Raw genomic sequence first — 16,993 nt, 5'->3', positions numbered from 1 at the left:
CATCTCTCTCTATATCACCTTACTCTCTCCTCTATAACACCTCACCATCTCTCGAAAACACTAATTGTTTGCAATTTTTAACATTTTAGTAATCGCAGTTCGTCTGATTCTTGTTGTGCATGGTACACAGTCTTCCACTACAGGGAGGCCAGCTTTTCCTGTGTCTACCGTCTCAATGCGAGTCTGGTGCTCACTGAGCCCCTGTACTTTGTCAAGGTTTTCTCACAGGTTTTGCATCAGTATTATGTCAAATAGTTCTCCACGTGTGTACATTCTGTAGGCCAATAGCATGCATTTGCTTAGTGCTTGTCTTCACATTAGTAATAGTAGTTCTTTGTTTTGACTGTGTTTAAGTATTGGTTATTCTGATTGATTGGATGTTCTGGTCTGATGCTTCAGTGTGTTAAAGTCAGAACAGGTCGTGAAACTCACCAGGACAGCTGGAATGAGGACGGCTAGTCTTAGTTGTCGTTAGTAGAACAGGTTAGTGAACTCAGTCCAGACCAGCTTGGATGAGGGTACTGAGGTCAGTGTGTTAGGTAGACAGATTAGTGAACTCAGGCCCAGGAACAAGCTGGATAGAGGGATGAGCTTCAGTGTTGTTAGATAGAACAGGTAGTGAACTCAGAGCCAGGACCAGCTAGGATGAGGGACTGAGGTCAGTGCTTGCTTGTAGAACAGGTTAGTGACTCAGCCCAGGACCAGCTGGATGAGGGGACTGAGCGTTCAGTGGTAGTAACAGGTAGTGAACTCACCCGAGACAGCTGGATGAAGAGAGGACTGAGGCTTCAGTGGTGTAGTAGAACAGGTTAGTTAACTCACCCCAGGACCAGCTGGTGAGGGGACTGAGGCTCAGTGTGTTAGTAAACAGGTATTGAACTCAGCCCGCAGGACCAGCTGGATGAGACTGAGGCTTCAGTGAGGTTATGAAAACAGGTATGAACTCAGCCCCAGGACCAGCTGCATGAGCGCGGACTGAGGCTTCAGTGTGTTGAGTAGAACAGGTTTGTGAACTCAGCCCCGAGGACCAGCTGGGATGGGACTGAGGCTTCAGTGTGTTAGTAGAAACAGGTTAGTAACTCAGCCCCAGGACCAGCTGTATGAGGACTGAGCTTCAGTGGGTTAGTAGAACGAGGGGTATAGTGCCCAGAGACCAACTGGATGAGGGACTAATTCTTTGCTCAGCTCTTGGCATGTGAGCTGTTTTCTCCCCCGCTTCCTCTCTCGCTGCTCTCTCCAGACAATTTACTCTAGACAGGAAACTGAACTCACAAAGAAGTTTACCCTATCTGCTCTGTGCACACACACACATGCAAGCACCCACACACGCACACACTGAATCTGAGAGGACAGGTCCACCGCCTGCTGCAACATGGAAAACATGTAGACACGCACACCACGCACAGCACACGCACACGCACACACACGCATTCAAATCAGCAGTCCCTGTCTATATACACTGACAACATAAAAGACCCATTCACTGGTGAGGAGCTCCACACAATTCTTCCCTGGTAGACTGGTCCCCTTCACAGAAACACAATGCCTCTCTGATAAACTGGTCCCCTTCACAGATAACACAATGCCTCCCTGATTAGATCGTGTACCCTTCACAGAGACACAGCAATCCCTGATACACTAGTCCCCTTCACAGAGATCACAATGCCTCCCTGATAGAACTGGTCCCCTTTCACGAGGACAAATGCCTCCCTGATACTGGTCCCCTTCACAGACAACACAATGCCTCTCTAATAGACTGGTCCCCTCAACACAGATCTCCCTACAACTGTCCCTCCAAGAACAGCTCTGATAGACTGGTCCCCTTCACAGAGACACAATGCCTCCCTGATAGACTGATACCTTCACAGAAGGACCACAATGTCTCCCTGATATAATGCTTCCCCACACACACACACCAGATGACCCCACAAAAATAATTCAAAATAGAAGAAAGCTTTAAGTAAAAATGAAAAGTGCTGTGCTGAAAGCCTAGAGCAGGAAAAGAGTCTTCTTATGAGTCCAGTAGAAGTGTGTCTGGGGCCTTGCCAGGATCAGAACCCCAAACCCCTGCTGAGTGTGTTCTGGGCGGGCTGTTGGCCAGGTTCAGAACCCCAACCCCCTGCTGCAGTGTGTTCTGGGGCCTGGTGCCCAGGTCTCAGAACCCATACCCCCTGCTGCAGGTTTGTGTTGGGCCTGTGCCCGTGGTTCCAAACCCCAAACCCCCTGCTGCGGTGTGTGTTCTGGCCTGTTGGCCCAGGGGTTCAGAACCCCAAACCCCTGCTGCAGGTGTGTGTTCTGGGGCCTGTTGCCCAGGTTCAAGACCAAACCCCCTGCTGCAGGTATGTGTCTGGCCTGTTGCCAGGTTCAGAACCCCAAACCCCCTGCTCAGTGTGTGTCTGGGCCTGGGCCAGGGTTCGAACCCCATACCCCCTGCTGCAGGTGTTGGTCTAGGCTGTTGGCCCAGGTTTCAGAACCCCAAACCCCTGCTGCAGGTGTGTGGTCTGGCCGTTGGCCCAGGTCAGAACCCCAAACCCCCTGCTGCAGTGTGTGTTCTCGGCCTGTTGCCAAGGGTTCGAACCCCAAACCCCCTGCTGCAGGTGTGTGGTCTGGGCCTGTGGCCCAGGGTTCAAAACCCAAACCCCGCTGCAGCGTGTGTTTCTGGGCCTGTTGCCCAGGTTCAGAACCCCAAAAACCCCCTGCTGCAGTATTAGGTGTGTGGTCTGGGGCCTGTTGGCCCAGGGTTCAGAACCCCATACCCCCTGCTGCAGGTGTGTGGTCTGGGGCCTGTTGGCCCAGGGTTCAGATCCCCAAACCCCCTACTGCAGGTGTGTGGTCAGCTGATATTTACCAAGTGTTACATGACTAGATCATCAAATGTTAAAATGTTCAGGAGAGAATTCCAGGACCGCGGAGCAGAGTTACTACAACTATTTCTACCATGACCTGTTCTTGGTACTGTTACTCTGTTACTGCTTGTTACAGTGTTGCTGTGTTACTGTGTTACTCTGTTACTGCTTGTTACAGTGTTGCTGTGTTACTGTGTTACTGTGTTACTATGTTACTGCTTGTTACTGTGTTACTATGTACTATGTACTGTGTTACTGTGTTGCTGTGTACTGTGTACTGTGTACTGTATACTGTGTTACTATGTACTGTGTTACTATGTAATATGTACTGGGTTACGATGTACTGTGTTACTATGTACTGTGTTACTATGTACTGTGTTACTATGTACTGTGTTACGATGTACTATGTACTGTGTTACGATGTACTATGTACTGTGTTACTCTGTACTATGTACTGTGTACTGTGTTGCAATGTGCTGTGTACTGTATACTGTGTTACTATGTACTGTGTACTGTGTTACTCTGTACTATGTACTGTGTTGCAATGTACTGTGTACTGTGTTGCAATGTGCTGTGTACTGTATACTGTGTTACTATGTACTGTGTACTGTGTTACTCTGTACTATGTACTGCATACTGTGTTACTGTGTTACTGTGTACTGTGTACTGTGTTACTATTTACTGTGTTACTATGTTACTGTGTACTGTGTTACTGTGTACTGTGTACTGTGTACTGTGTTACTATGTACTATGTACTGTGTACTGTGTACTGTGTACTGTGTTACTATGTACTGTATACTGTGTTACTCTGTACTATGTACTGCATACTGTGTTACTGTGTACTGTGTACTGTGTTACTATGTACTGTATACTGTGTTACTCTGTACTATGTACTGCATACTGTGTTACTGTGTACTATGTACTGTGTTACTCTGTACTATGTACTGTGTACTGTGTTGCAATGTGCTGTGTACTGTATACTGTGTTACTGTGTACTGTGTTACTGTGTTACTGTGTACTGTGTACTGTGTTACTATTTACTGTGTTACTATGTTACTGTGTACTGTGTTACTGTGTACTGTGTACTATGTTACTGTGTACTGTGTTACTATGTTACTGTGTACTGTGTTACTGTGTACTGTGTACTGTGTACTGTGTTACTATTTACTGTGTTACTATGTTACTGTGTACTGTGTTACTGTGTACTGTGTTACTGTGTACTGTGTACTGTGTTACTGTGTACTGTGTACTGTGTTACTGTGTACTATGTACTGTGTTACTATTTACTGTGTTATTATGTTACTGTGTACTGTGTACTGTGTTACTGAGTACTGTGTACTGTGTTACTGTGTACTGTGTACTGTGTTACTGTGTACTGTGTTACTGTGTACTGTGTACTGTGTTACTGAGTACTGTGTACTGTGTTACTGAGTACTGTGTACTGTGTACTGTGTACTGTGTCCTGTGTTACTATGTACTGTATATCGTGCATCACTTTTTGCTGTGATCATCTCATCTCTTCTCTTCCCATCTTTTCGTCATGCCAACTCTGGGTCTGCGTCCCAAATGGTATGAGCTCTGGTCATAAACAGTGCTCTGTATAGGCAGTAGGAAGTCACAGGCGCCGCAGGCAGACAACAGCCCTCACAATGTTTATTTCAACATAATTTCCCCCGATATAATCGTCCAACTCTCCTCCTCCTGTAACTATAGTGTCCTCAGCTACCCAACATGGATTCACCTTCGCTATATTACCAAACAAGCCAGAGTGTACATCGCAAATGGCAACCTATTCCCTATGGACACTGGTCAAACGTAGTGCACTATATAGGGAATAGGGTGCCATAGGGCTCTGGTCTAAAGTAGTCCGTTATAAAGGGAAAAGGGTGACATTTGAGATGTATTTTTCCCGAGTCTTCAACGTTCTGCTATGTAACAGAGTTAATCCAGCCCCACCAGACTTCCTGTTAGTTACTGTTGCTGGGCAGGTGTTACACTCAGGACTAATGTGGAGAACAGAGGTTGTTTCTGGGGAGACGTGATTGAGGGAAGGACATATTTCAGAGCCTGGTATTGGTGTAGATTTATAGCAGGGTTTAGTGATGTCTGGTATTGGTGTAGATTTACAGCAGGGGTTAGTGATGGCTGCTATTGGTGTAGATTTACAGCAGGGGTTAGTGATGGCTGGTATTGGTGTAGATTTACAGCAAGGGGTTAGTGATGGCTGGTATTGGTGTAGATTTATAGCAGGGGTTAGTGATGGCTGGTATTGGTGTAGATTAACAGCAGGGGTTAGTGATGGCTGGTATTGGTGTAGATTTACAGCAGGAGTTAGTGATGGCTGGTATTGGTGTAGATTTATAGCAGGGGTTAGTGATGGCTGGTATTGTGGTGTAGATTTACTAGCAGGGGTAGTGATGGCTGGTATTGGTGTAGATTTTACAGCAGGGGTTAGTGGATGGCTGGTATTGTGTAGATATTCTAGCAGGGGTTAGTGATGGCTGGTATTGTGTAGATTTACAGCAGGGGTTAGTGATGCGGGATTGGTGTAGATTTAGCAGGGGTTGTAGGGTGTATTGGTGTAGACAGCAGGTTTAGTGATGGCTGGTATTGGTGTAGATTACAGCAGGGGTTAGTGATGGCTGGTATTGTGTGTGGATTTACAGCAGGGGTTAGTGATGGCTGTATTGGTGTAGATTTACGCAGGGGTCTAGTGATGGCTGGTATTGTGTAGATTTACAGCAGGGGTTAGTGATGGCTGGTATTGGTGTAGATTTACAAGCAGGGTAGTGATGGCTGGTATTGGTATAGTTTACAGCAGGGTTTAGTGATGGCTGTATTGGTGTAGATTTACAGCAGGGGTTAGTGATGGCTGGTATTGGTGTAGATTTACAGCAGGGTTTAGTGAATGCTGGTATTGGTGTAGATTTACAGCAGGGTTAGTGATGGCTGGATTGGTGTAGATTTATAGCAGGGGTTAGTGATGCTGGGTATTGGTGTAGATTTACAGCAGGGGTTCAGTGATTGGCTGGTATGTGTTTATAGCAGGGGTTAGTGATGGCTGGTATTGGTTTAGATTTACAGACAGAGGGTTAGTGATGGCTGGTATTGGTGTAATTTACAGCAGGGGTTAGTGATGGCTGTATTGGTGTAGATTTAGCAGGGTTAGTGATGGCTGGTATTGGTGTAGATTTATAGCAAGGGGTTGATGCATGACTGCGTATTGGTGTAGATTTTAAGCAGGGGTTAGTGATGGCTGGTATTGGTGTAGATTATAGCAGGGTTAGTGATGGCTGGTATTGGTGTAGAGTTTATAGCAGGGTTAGTGAGGCTGGTATTGTGGAATTTATAGCAGGGTTAGTGATGGCTGGTATTGGTGTAGATTTACAGCAGGAGTTAGTGATGGCTGGTATTGGTGTAGATTTACAGCAGGGTTAGTATGAGCTGGTATTGGTGTGATTACAGCAGGGTTAGTGATGGCTGGTATTGGTGTAGATTTATAGCAGGGTTTAGTGATGCGTGGTATTGTGTAGATTTGACAGCAGGGTTGTAGTGAGGCATGTATGGTGTAGATTTAATAGCAGGGTTTAGTGATGGCTGGTATTGGTGTTAGATTTACAGCAGGGTTTATTGATGGCTGGTATTGGTGTAGAATTACAGCAGGGTTAGTGATGGCTGGTATTGGTGTAGATTTATAAGCAGGGTTTAGTGATGGCTGGTTATTGGTGTAGCATTTACAGCAGGGGTTAGTGATGGCTGGTATTGGTTTATAAGGGGTTAGTGATGGCTGGTATTGGTGTAGATTTACAGCAGAGTTAGTGATGGCTGGTATTGGTGTAGATTTACAGCAGGGTGTTAGTGATGGCTGAGTATTTGCGTGTAGATTTATTGGCAGGGGTTAGTGATGGCTGGTATGGTGTGTTTTATAGCAGGGTTTAGTTGATGCGCTGGTATTGGTGTAGATTTACAGCAGGGCATAGTGATGGCTGGTATTGTGTTGATTTATAGCAGGTTTAGTGATGGCTGGTATTGGTGTAGATTTAGCAGTTAGTGATGGCTGGTATTGGTGTAGATTTATAGCAGGGGTTAGTGATGGCTGGTATTGTGTAGATTTACAGCAGGGATTAGTAGATGGCTGGTATTGGTGTAGATTTACAGCAGGGTTTGGTGATGGCTGGTATTGGTGTAGATTTACAGCAGGGTTTAGTGATGGCTGGTATTGGTGTAGATTATAGCAGGGTTAGTGATGGCTGGTATTGCGTGTAGATTTACAGCAGGGTTTAGTGATGGCTGGTATTGGTGTAGATTTACAGCAGGTTTAGTGATGGCTGGTATTGGTGTAGATTTACAGCAGGGTTTAGTGATGGCTTGTATTGGTGTAGATTTACAGCAGGGTTTATGATGGCTGGTATTGGTGTAATTGACAGCAGAGGTTTTAGTGATTGGCTGGTATTGGTGTAGATTTACAGCAGGTGTAGTGATGGCTGTGCTGTGGGACTTCCAGAGCTGAATGTGTGAAATGTTTAAGGTCTGAAACCTTCAGCCAGCTTTACACACACACACACACACACACACACACACACACACACACACACACCACACACACACACACACACACACACACACACACACACACACACACACCACACACACACACACACGCACACACATACATATGTGCGTTTGAAGTAAAGATATTACTCTAAAATAATTACAACTTCATGTGTTTAAAAATAAATTGTCAAAGTACCAGAATGTAGGTCAATGTAGCAGTTAGATGAATACCTGTTTTCTACATTCCCCACAAAACCACAGAAATGGAACCTGGTAGTTTTTGCTTCTGACCAGAGACTTTCAAAACGCAGAACATAGCAGACAAGGGCAAACTGAAAGAGAGTTGGGCTGAGACCAATCGCTAGTCCCCTCTCTAGTCCCCTCTCTAGTCCCCCTCTAGTCCCCTCTCTAGTCCCCTCTCTAGTCCCCTCTCTAGTCCCCTCTCTAGACCCCTCTCTAGTCCCTCTCTAGTCCCCTCTTCTAGTCCCCTCTCTAGTCCCCTCTCTAGACCCCCTCTCTAGTTCCCTCTCTAGACCCCCTCTCTAGTCCCCTCTCTAGACCCCTCTCTAGACCCCTCTCTAGTTGACCCCTATCTACACCCCTCTCTAGACCCATGTCCAGTCCCCTCTCTAGTCCCCTCTCTAGACCCCTCTCTAGACCCCTCTCTAGACCCCTCTCTAGACCCCTCTCTAGTCCGCTCTCTAGACCCCTCTCTAGTTCCCTCTCTAGTCCCCTCTCTAGACCCCTATCTACACCCCTCTCTAGACCCATCACTAGACCCTCACGAGACATATGGAAGGCATTGCTTAAAACCTGTTTGGGATAGGGGGCAGTATTTTCACGTTCGGATGAAAAGCGTGCCCAGAGTAAACTACCTGTTACTCAGGCCCAGATGCTAGGATATGCATATTATTAGTAGATGTTGATAGAAAACACTCTGAAGTTTCTAAAACAGTTTGAATGATGTCTGTGAGTATAACAGAACTCATATGGCAGGCAAAAACCTGAGAACAATCCAACCAGGAAGTGGGAAATCTGAGGTTTGTAGGTTTTCAAGTCTTTGCCTATCGAATATACAGTGTCAATGGGGTCATATTGCACTTCCTAAGGCTTCCACTACATGTCAACAGTCTTTAGAACCTTGTTTCAGGCTTCTACTGTGAAGGTGGAGTGAATAAGAGCTGTTTGAACCAGTGGTCCCACAGAGTGCCATGAGCTAAGTCACGCCTGCGGCCGCTAGAGCGAGCTGCGTTCCTTTTCATTTCTAAAGACAAAGGAATTKTCCGGTTGAAACATTATTGAAGATTTATGATAAAAACATCCTAAAGATTGATTCTATACATCGTTTGACATGTTTCTACGAACTGTAGTATAACTTTTTTGACTTTTCATCTGGACTTTCGTCTGGACTTGTCCGCGCCTTGTGAATTTCGATGGCTGAATTAAACGCGCTAACAAAAAGGAGGTATTTGGACAAAAATATGGACTTCATTGAACAAAACGAACATTTATTGTGGAACTGGGATTCTTGGGAGTGCATTCTGATGAAGATCATCAAAGGTAAATGAATATTTATAATGCTATTTCTGACTTCTGTTGACTCCACAACATGGCGGGTATCTGTATGGCTTATTTTTGTGGCTTAGCGCTGTACTCAAATTATTGCATGGTTTGCTTTTTCCGTAAACCTTTTTTGAAATCTGACACAGCGGTTGCATTAAGGAGAAGTATTTCATTAATTCTATGTGTATTACTTGTATCTTCTATCAAAGTTTATGATGAGTATTTCTGTAAATTGATGTGGCTCTCTGCAAATTTGCCGGATGTTTTCGAGGCACAACATTACTGAACATAACTTGCCAATGTAAACTGAGATTTTTGGATATAAATATGAACTTTATCGAACAAAACATACATTTATTGTGTAACATGAAGTTCTATTAGTGCCATCTGATGAAGATCATCAAAGGTTAGTGATTCATTTTATCTCTATTTCTGCTTTTTGTGACTCCTCTTTTTGGCTGGAAAATGGCCGTATGTTTTTTGTGACTAGGCACTGACCTAACATAATCGTATGGTGTGCTTTCGCTGTAAAGCCTTTTTGAAATCGGACACGATGGCTAGATTTAACAAGTAGTTAAGCTTTAATTTGATGTATTGCACTTGTGAATGTATGAAAGTTAAATATTTGAGGGGTAAAGGGGTTCCGCCTTAAGAAAGGGATTCTAATGTGTTACGGAATTCTCTAACACATTAGAAGAGAGGTGATTCTCTAACACATTAGAAGGGAGGAGATTCTCTAACACATTAGAAGAGAGGAGATTCTCTAACACATTAGAAGAGAGGAGATTCTCTAACACATTAGAAGGGTAGGAGATTCTCTAACACATTGAAGAGAAGAGATTCTCTACACATTAGAAGATAGGAGATTCTCTAACACATTAGAAGGTAGAGAGATTCTCTAACACATTCGAAGAGAGGAGATTCTTACACTTAAGAAGAGAGGAGATTCTCTAAACATTAGAAGATAGGAAGATTCTCTAACACACTTAGAAGGGAAAGGAGGATTCTCAACCTTAGAAGAGAGGAGTCTTCTAACAATAAAGAGAGGAGATTCTCAACACATTAGAATAGGAAATTCTCTAACACATTAGAAGGAGAGATTCTCTAACACAATTAGAAAGAGAGATTTCTAAACACATTAGAAGAGAGGAAGATCTCAACACTTAGAAGAGGAGATTCTCTAACACACTTAGAAGAGAGGAGATTCTCTAACACATTAGAAGAAGGGAGATTCTCTAACACATTGAAGGAGGAGATTCTTAAACATTAAGAGGGGAGATTCTCTAACACATTAGAAGGAGGAGATTCTCTAACACATTAGAAGAGAGGAGATTCTCTAACACATTAGAAGAAGGATTCTCTAACACATTAGAAGAGAGGAGATTCTCTAAACAAATGAAAGGGAGGAGTTCTCTAACACTTAGAAGAAAGGAGATTCTCTAACACATTAGAAGGGAGGAGATTCTCTAACACATTAGAGAGAGGAGATTCTCTAACACATTAGAAGATAGGAGATTCTCTACACATTAGAAGATAGGAGATTCTCTAACACATTAGAAGGGAGGAGATTCTCTAAACACATTAGAAGAGAGGAGGTTCTCTACACATTAAGAAGATAGAGGATTCTCTAACACATAGAGAAGAGAGGAGATTCTCTAACACATTAGAAGATAGGAGATTTGACAGTTAACTCTTAACACATTAGAAGATAGGAGATTCTCTAACACATTAGAAGATGAGGAGATTCTTAACACATTAGAAGAGAGGAGATTTCTCTAACAATTGAAGAGGAGAGATTTCCTAATCATTAGAAGATAGGAGATTCTCTAACACATTAGAAGAGAGGAGATTCTCTAACACATTAGAAGATAGGAGATTCTCTAACACATTAGAAGGAATGTGTTAGAGAATCTCCTCTCTTCTAATGTGTTTACAATATGATACCTCTCTCTCTGTCCAGGTGTGGGATACAGAGTAGGAGCATACTGTTGTTTTGTTGGCTTGAGTGTACAGTACTCTATAGTATAGTTACGTTGTCATCAGTATCAGATCAGATCAACTCTGAAAAAGATCTGATGTGAAATGATCTGATGTGTTTGGTCAAAAGACCAATTAGTGGAAAGCAGATCAGAACTGGGCTGCGTGTCGTAAACAGTGTCCTGTCTTGTCTCTCTCTCTCTCTGCAGGTGTGGGATACAGAGTTGGAGCGTACAGCAGAGGAGTGGGCTGAGACTTGTCTTTGGGAACACGGTCCGGCTGGTCTGCTTCTCCAGATAGGACAGAACCTGGGAGCTCACTGGGGATGGTAAACACGGACATGATTTAATGATTTATTGATTGATCAGTGAACGGTTTAAACGTGAGATTGATGTTTGCTGTATTTGCATTTGACAGAATCAACATTTCATCCCCATAAAGACATATTTACAGTATATTATAATGTATGTTTGTATTGAGAAATGAAACACAAAACAAATGTATTTCTGTGAGAACAATCAAAGTCCCAAATGGCACCCTATTCCCTATTGGCTCTGTACAAAAGTAGTGCACTATATAGGGAATAGGGTTCTGGGCTAAAGTAGTGCACAATATTTAGAGAATAGGGTTCCATAGGGCTCTGGTCTAAAGTAGTGCACTATATAGGGAATAGGGTTCCATAGGGCTCTGGTCTAAAGTAGTGCACTATATAGGGAATAGGGTGCCATAGGGCGCTGGTCTAAAGTAGTGCACTATATAGGGAATAGGGTGCCGTTTGAAACATAAACCTGTTCTTGTAAAAGTTACATCTATCAGTGTATGTCTGTGTCCAGGCCACGTCCCCCTACTTCCCATGTGCAGGCCTGGTATGATGAGGTGAAGGACTATTCCTTCCCTTACCCCCAGGAATGTGACCCCTATTGCCCCTTCAGATGTTCCGGCCCGGTCTGCACCCACTACACACAGGTAGGCAGCAGATCAAACCACAGTCAGGAAATAGGGGGAAACGTCCATTTAAAAACGTGTAACTCATTGTTAACTTAATAACAAGGCTGCCATGTTTATCGGGCGCCATCTGATCTGTGTGTGTGTGTGTGTGTGTGTGTGTGTGTGTGTGTGTGTGTGTGTGTGTGTGTGTATACAACCTAAACACCAACAGTCAATGGTGTAACCCGCAACATAAACCCAATCGAGTCAGGTTAACCCCTAACTAAACACTACCCAACCGAGTCAGGTGTAACCCCTAAACATAACCCGAACCGCAGTCAGTGCATACACCCCTAACCTAACCCAACCGATCAAGGCCTGTAACCTCTAACTAACCCAACGAGTCAGGTGTAACCCCCTAACTACAACCCACCTGGCGAGAGTCACGGTGTAACCCCTAACCCTAACCCAACGAGTCAAGGCGCATGGTAACCACTAACTAACCCATCGCCGTCAGGTGTAACCTGCTAACCCTACCCCAACGTATCGGAACCTGTAAACCCTACCTAAACTAACACCCAACGCAGCACGGTGTAACCCCTAACTAATACCCACACGAGTCACTGCAGTAACCCCCTACTAAACCCACCGCACGTCAGGTGTACAGCCCCTACACCCTAACCCACATGGACAGTCCAGGCGCTGTAACCCCACAAATAACCCAACGAGTCAGGTGACCCCCTAACGTAACCCATCTTCGAGTCAGTGTAACCCCTAACTAACCCATCGACCAGGAGTGTAAACCACCTAAACAAACCCGATCGGAGTTCAGTGTACCCCAACTAACCAACAGACAGGTGTAAACCCCTACACCTAACCCACCATCGGAGTAGGCTGGTAACCCTAACCAACAACTCGAGTCAGGTGCTAACCCTCTAAACCATAACCCACGAGTCCAGAGTCGATAACCCCCTAAATAAGCACAACGAGTCAGGTGTAAACCCCTAACTTAAGCCCATCGAGTCAGGTGTAACCCCTTACAAACTAACCCAACGACGTCAGCGTGTAACCACCCCTAACTAACCACGAGTCAGGTGTAACCCCTAACTAAACCCAACGAGTCAGGTGTAACCTCTAACTAAACCAACGAGTCAGGTGTAACCCCTAATAAACCCATGGAGTCAGGTGTAACCCCTAAACACTAACCCCAACGAGTCAGGTGTAACCCCCTAACTAACCCATCGAAGTCAGGGTAACCCTAACAAACCCACACGATCAGGTGTAACCTCTAACTAACCAACGAGGCAGGTGTAACCCCTAACTTAACCCAACGACGTCAGGTGTAACCCTAACTAACCCATCGAGTCAGGTTGTAACCCCCTAACTAACCCATGCGACGTCAGGGTAACCCCTAACTTAACCCAACGAGTCAGGGTTGTAACCCCTAACTAAACCCATCGAGTCAGGTGTAACCCCCTTAAAACAAACCCAACGAGTCAGGTGATAACCTCCTAACTAACCCATGGATCAGAGCTGTAACCCCCTAACTAAACCCAACGACTCAGGGTAACCCCTAACTTGAATCCCATCAGTCACACGGTGTAACCCCTAACTAACCCAACGAGTCAGGTGTAACCCCTAACTAATCCCATCGAGTCAGGTTAAACTTCTAACTAACCCCAACGAGTCAGGTGCTAACCTCTAACTTAACCCAAACGAGTCAGGTGTAACCCGGCTAACTAAAACCCGAAGGAGTCAGGTGTAACCCCTACAACCCAACGAGTTCAGGTGATAACCTCGAACTAACGCCCAGCGAGTTCAGGTTGTAACCCCTAACTAACCCATCCGAGTCATGGTTGTAACTCCCTAACTAAATCCCATCGAGTCAGGTGTAACCCCTAACTAACCCAACGAGTCAGGTGTAACCCCTAACTAACCCCATCGAGTCAGTGTAACCTCTAACTAACCCAACGAGTCAGGTGTAACCTCTAAACTAACCCAACGAGTCAGGTGTAACCCCTAACTACCCACTCGAGTCAGGGTGTAACCCCTAACTACCCATCGAGTCAGCGTGTAACCCCTAACTAAGCCCAACGAGTCAGGTGTAACCCCTAACGTAACCCATGGAAGTCAGGTTGTACCCCTAACTAACCCAACGAGTCAGGTTGTAACGTCTAACTAACCCAACGAGTCAGGTGTAACCCCTAACCTAACCCATCGAGTCAGGTGTAACCCCTAACTAACCCAGTCGGTAGCGTGTAACCCCTAACGTAACCCAACGAGTCAGGTGTACCCCTAATTAACCCACGAGACAGGTGTAACCCCTAACTAACCCAAGAGTCAGGTGTAACCCCTAACTACCCAACAGTCACAGTGAACCTCTTAACCTAAACCCAACGAGTCAGGTTGTAACCCCTAACTAACCCAACGAGTCACGCGTGTAACCCCTAAGCTAACCCATCGAGGTCAGGTGTAACCCCTAACTAACCCATCGAGTCAGTGTAAACCTCTAACCAACCCATCGAGTATAGGTGTAACCCCCTAACTTAACCTCACTGGAGTCAGGTGTGTAACCCCTAATAACACACAGTCATGTAACCACGTACCCACGATAGTTGTAACCCCAACTAACCCACTCGGTACCACTAATACCCAACGGTCGTTAACCTCCGAACTAAACCCAACAGGTCAGGTGTCGAACCTCTAACTAACCAACGAGTCATGTGTAACCCCTAAACTAACCCATGAGTCAGGTGTAACCCCTAACAAACCCAACGAGTCAGGGTAACCCCTAACTAACCCATCGAGTTCAGTGTAACCCCTAACTAAGCCAACGAGTCAGTGTAACCGCTAACTAACCCACTGAGCAGGTGTAACCCCCTAACTAACCCAGATCAGGCCATACCAGTCAGGTGTAACCAATACAGATCAGTTAACCCCTTAACTACATCCGAGTCAGGGTAACCCCTAACTAAACCCATGGATTCAGGTGTAACCCCTAACTAACCCCACTGGAAGTCAGGTTAACCACTACTAACCACGATTCGAGTCAATGTGTAACCCCTAAATCTAACCCTAACGAGTCAGGTGTAACCCTAACTAAACCCACGAGGTCTGGTGTAACCCCTAACTAACCAACGATCATGTGTAACCCCCTAACTAAAACCCATACGATCAGGTAACCTCTAACTAACCCAAATGAGTCAGGTGTAACCCTACTAACTAACCATGAGTCAGGAGTAAACCCCTAACTAACCCATGGAGTCAGGTGAACCCCTAACTAATCCAACGAGTCAGGTGTAACCTTGCTAACTTAACCCACGCGATCAGGTGTAACCCCTAACTAACCCATCGAGTCAGGTGTAACCCCTAACCTAACCCATCGATCAGGTGAACCCCTCTAACGACACCCAACGACGGCAGTACTAAACCCCTAACTAACCATCGAGTCAGCCGTGTAACCTCTAACTAACCCAACGAGTCCAGGTGTAACCTCTAACGTAACCACAACGAGTCAGGTAACCCCTAACATAACCCATCGATCAGTGTAACCCCTAACTAATCCCATCAGTCAGGTGTAACCCCAACTAACCCAACAGTCAGGTGTAACCCCTAACTAACCCAGGAAGTCAGGTAACCCCTAAACTAACCCCAACGAGTCAGTGTAACGTTCTAACTACCCAACATCAGGTGTAACCGCCTAACTAAACCCATCGATCAGGGTAACCCCTAAAAACAACCCTATCGGATCAGGTTAACCCCTACCTAACCCAACGAGTCAGGTGTAACCCCTAACTAACCCAACGAGACAGGTGTAACCCCTAACTAACCCAACGAGCAGCGTGTAAACCCCTAACTAAACCAAACGATCAATGTTAACCTCTAAACTAATCCCCAAACGAGTCAGGTGTAACCCCTTAACTAACCCAACGAGTCTCAGGTGTAAACCCCTAACTAAAACCCCATCGAGTCAGGTTGTAAACCCCTAACTAACCCCATCGAGTCAGGTGTAACCTCTAACTAACCCATCGAGTAGTGTCTCTACCATGGATGTAACCCTAACTAACCCATGCAGTCGGTGAACCCCTAACTAAACCCTCGGAGTCAGTTGAACCCTAACTAACCCTAGCAGTGAACTTACATACCCATCGTGTAACCCCTAACAACCCAGACGGAGTCAGGGTGGAACCCCTAACTAACCCTCGAGTCAGGATGTACCCCCTAACTTAACCCAACGAGTCCAGGTGCTAACCTCTAACTAACCCATGAGTGCAGGTCAACCCCTAAAACTAACCCAACGAGTCAGGTTAACCCCTTAACTAACCCATTGAGTTCAGGTTAACCCCGTAACTAACCCATCGAGTCAGGTGTAACCTCTAACTAACCGCAATCGAGTAATGTTAACCCCTTAACTAACCCTGAGTCAGTAACCCGTACCCCAAACACCATGGAGTCAGGGATTAACCCCTCAACTAAACCCATCGAGTCAGTGTAACCTCTAACTAAGCCTAACGAGTCAGGTGTAACCCGCTAACTAACCCAACGAGTCAGGTGTAACCCCTAACGAACCCATCGAGTCAGGTGTACCCCTAACAACCCAACGAGTCAGGTGTAACTCTAACTAACCGCATCGAGTCAGGTGAACCCCTAACTAAACCCATGGAGTCAGGAGTAACCCAACTAACCCATGCGAAGTCAGGTGTACCCCTAACTAAACCCATGGAGTCAGTGTAACCCCTAACGTAAACCCAACGAGTCAGGTGAACCCCTTAACCTAACCAACGAGTCAGGTGTAACCTCTACTAAACCCTCGAGTCAGGTGAACCCCTAACTAACCCATGTATCAGGCAGTAACCCCTAACTAACCCATGGAGTCAGGTGTAACCTCCTAAACTGAGGGTTTAGTGCGTCTTACTTGGCGTGAGGAGTTGCAGACCAGGTAAACAGCTTGTAGCCCAGTTCTGACCCAACCACGTTCAGTTGTAGCAGATGTTGATTTGGCACAGCCTATCCTGCTGCTTGCCCATACCAACACACACACACACACACACACACCACCACCACACACACACACACACACACACACCACACACACACACACACACACACACACACACACACACCAC

General features: G+C 45.4%; 1 long non-coding RNA gene across 1 annotated transcript in view; it reads left to right on the top strand.

The window, feature by feature from the left end:
• LOC112074887 (uncharacterized) overlaps nucleotides 1–11,900 on the top strand; it is a 24,338-nt gene extending 12,438 nt beyond the window's left edge. Inside the window, exons 2-3 of the long non-coding RNA XR_011477166.1 lie at nucleotides 11,150–11,268; nucleotides 11,774–11,900. This is a non-coding gene — a long non-coding RNA (uncharacterized lncRNA). The remainder of the gene's footprint in view (nucleotides 1–11,149; nucleotides 11,269–11,773) is intronic.
• Nucleotides 11,901–16,993: the final 5,093 nt, after the last annotated feature.

Source organism: Salvelinus sp. IW2-2015, unplaced genomic scaffold (genome assembly GCF_002910315.2).
Source record: "Salvelinus sp. IW2-2015 unplaced genomic scaffold, ASM291031v2 Un_scaffold2866, whole genome shotgun sequence".
Classification (NCBI taxonomy): domain Eukaryota; kingdom Metazoa; phylum Chordata; class Actinopteri; order Salmoniformes; family Salmonidae; genus Salvelinus; species Salvelinus sp. IW2-2015.
This window is presented reverse-complemented; position numbering and strand designations above follow the sequence as displayed.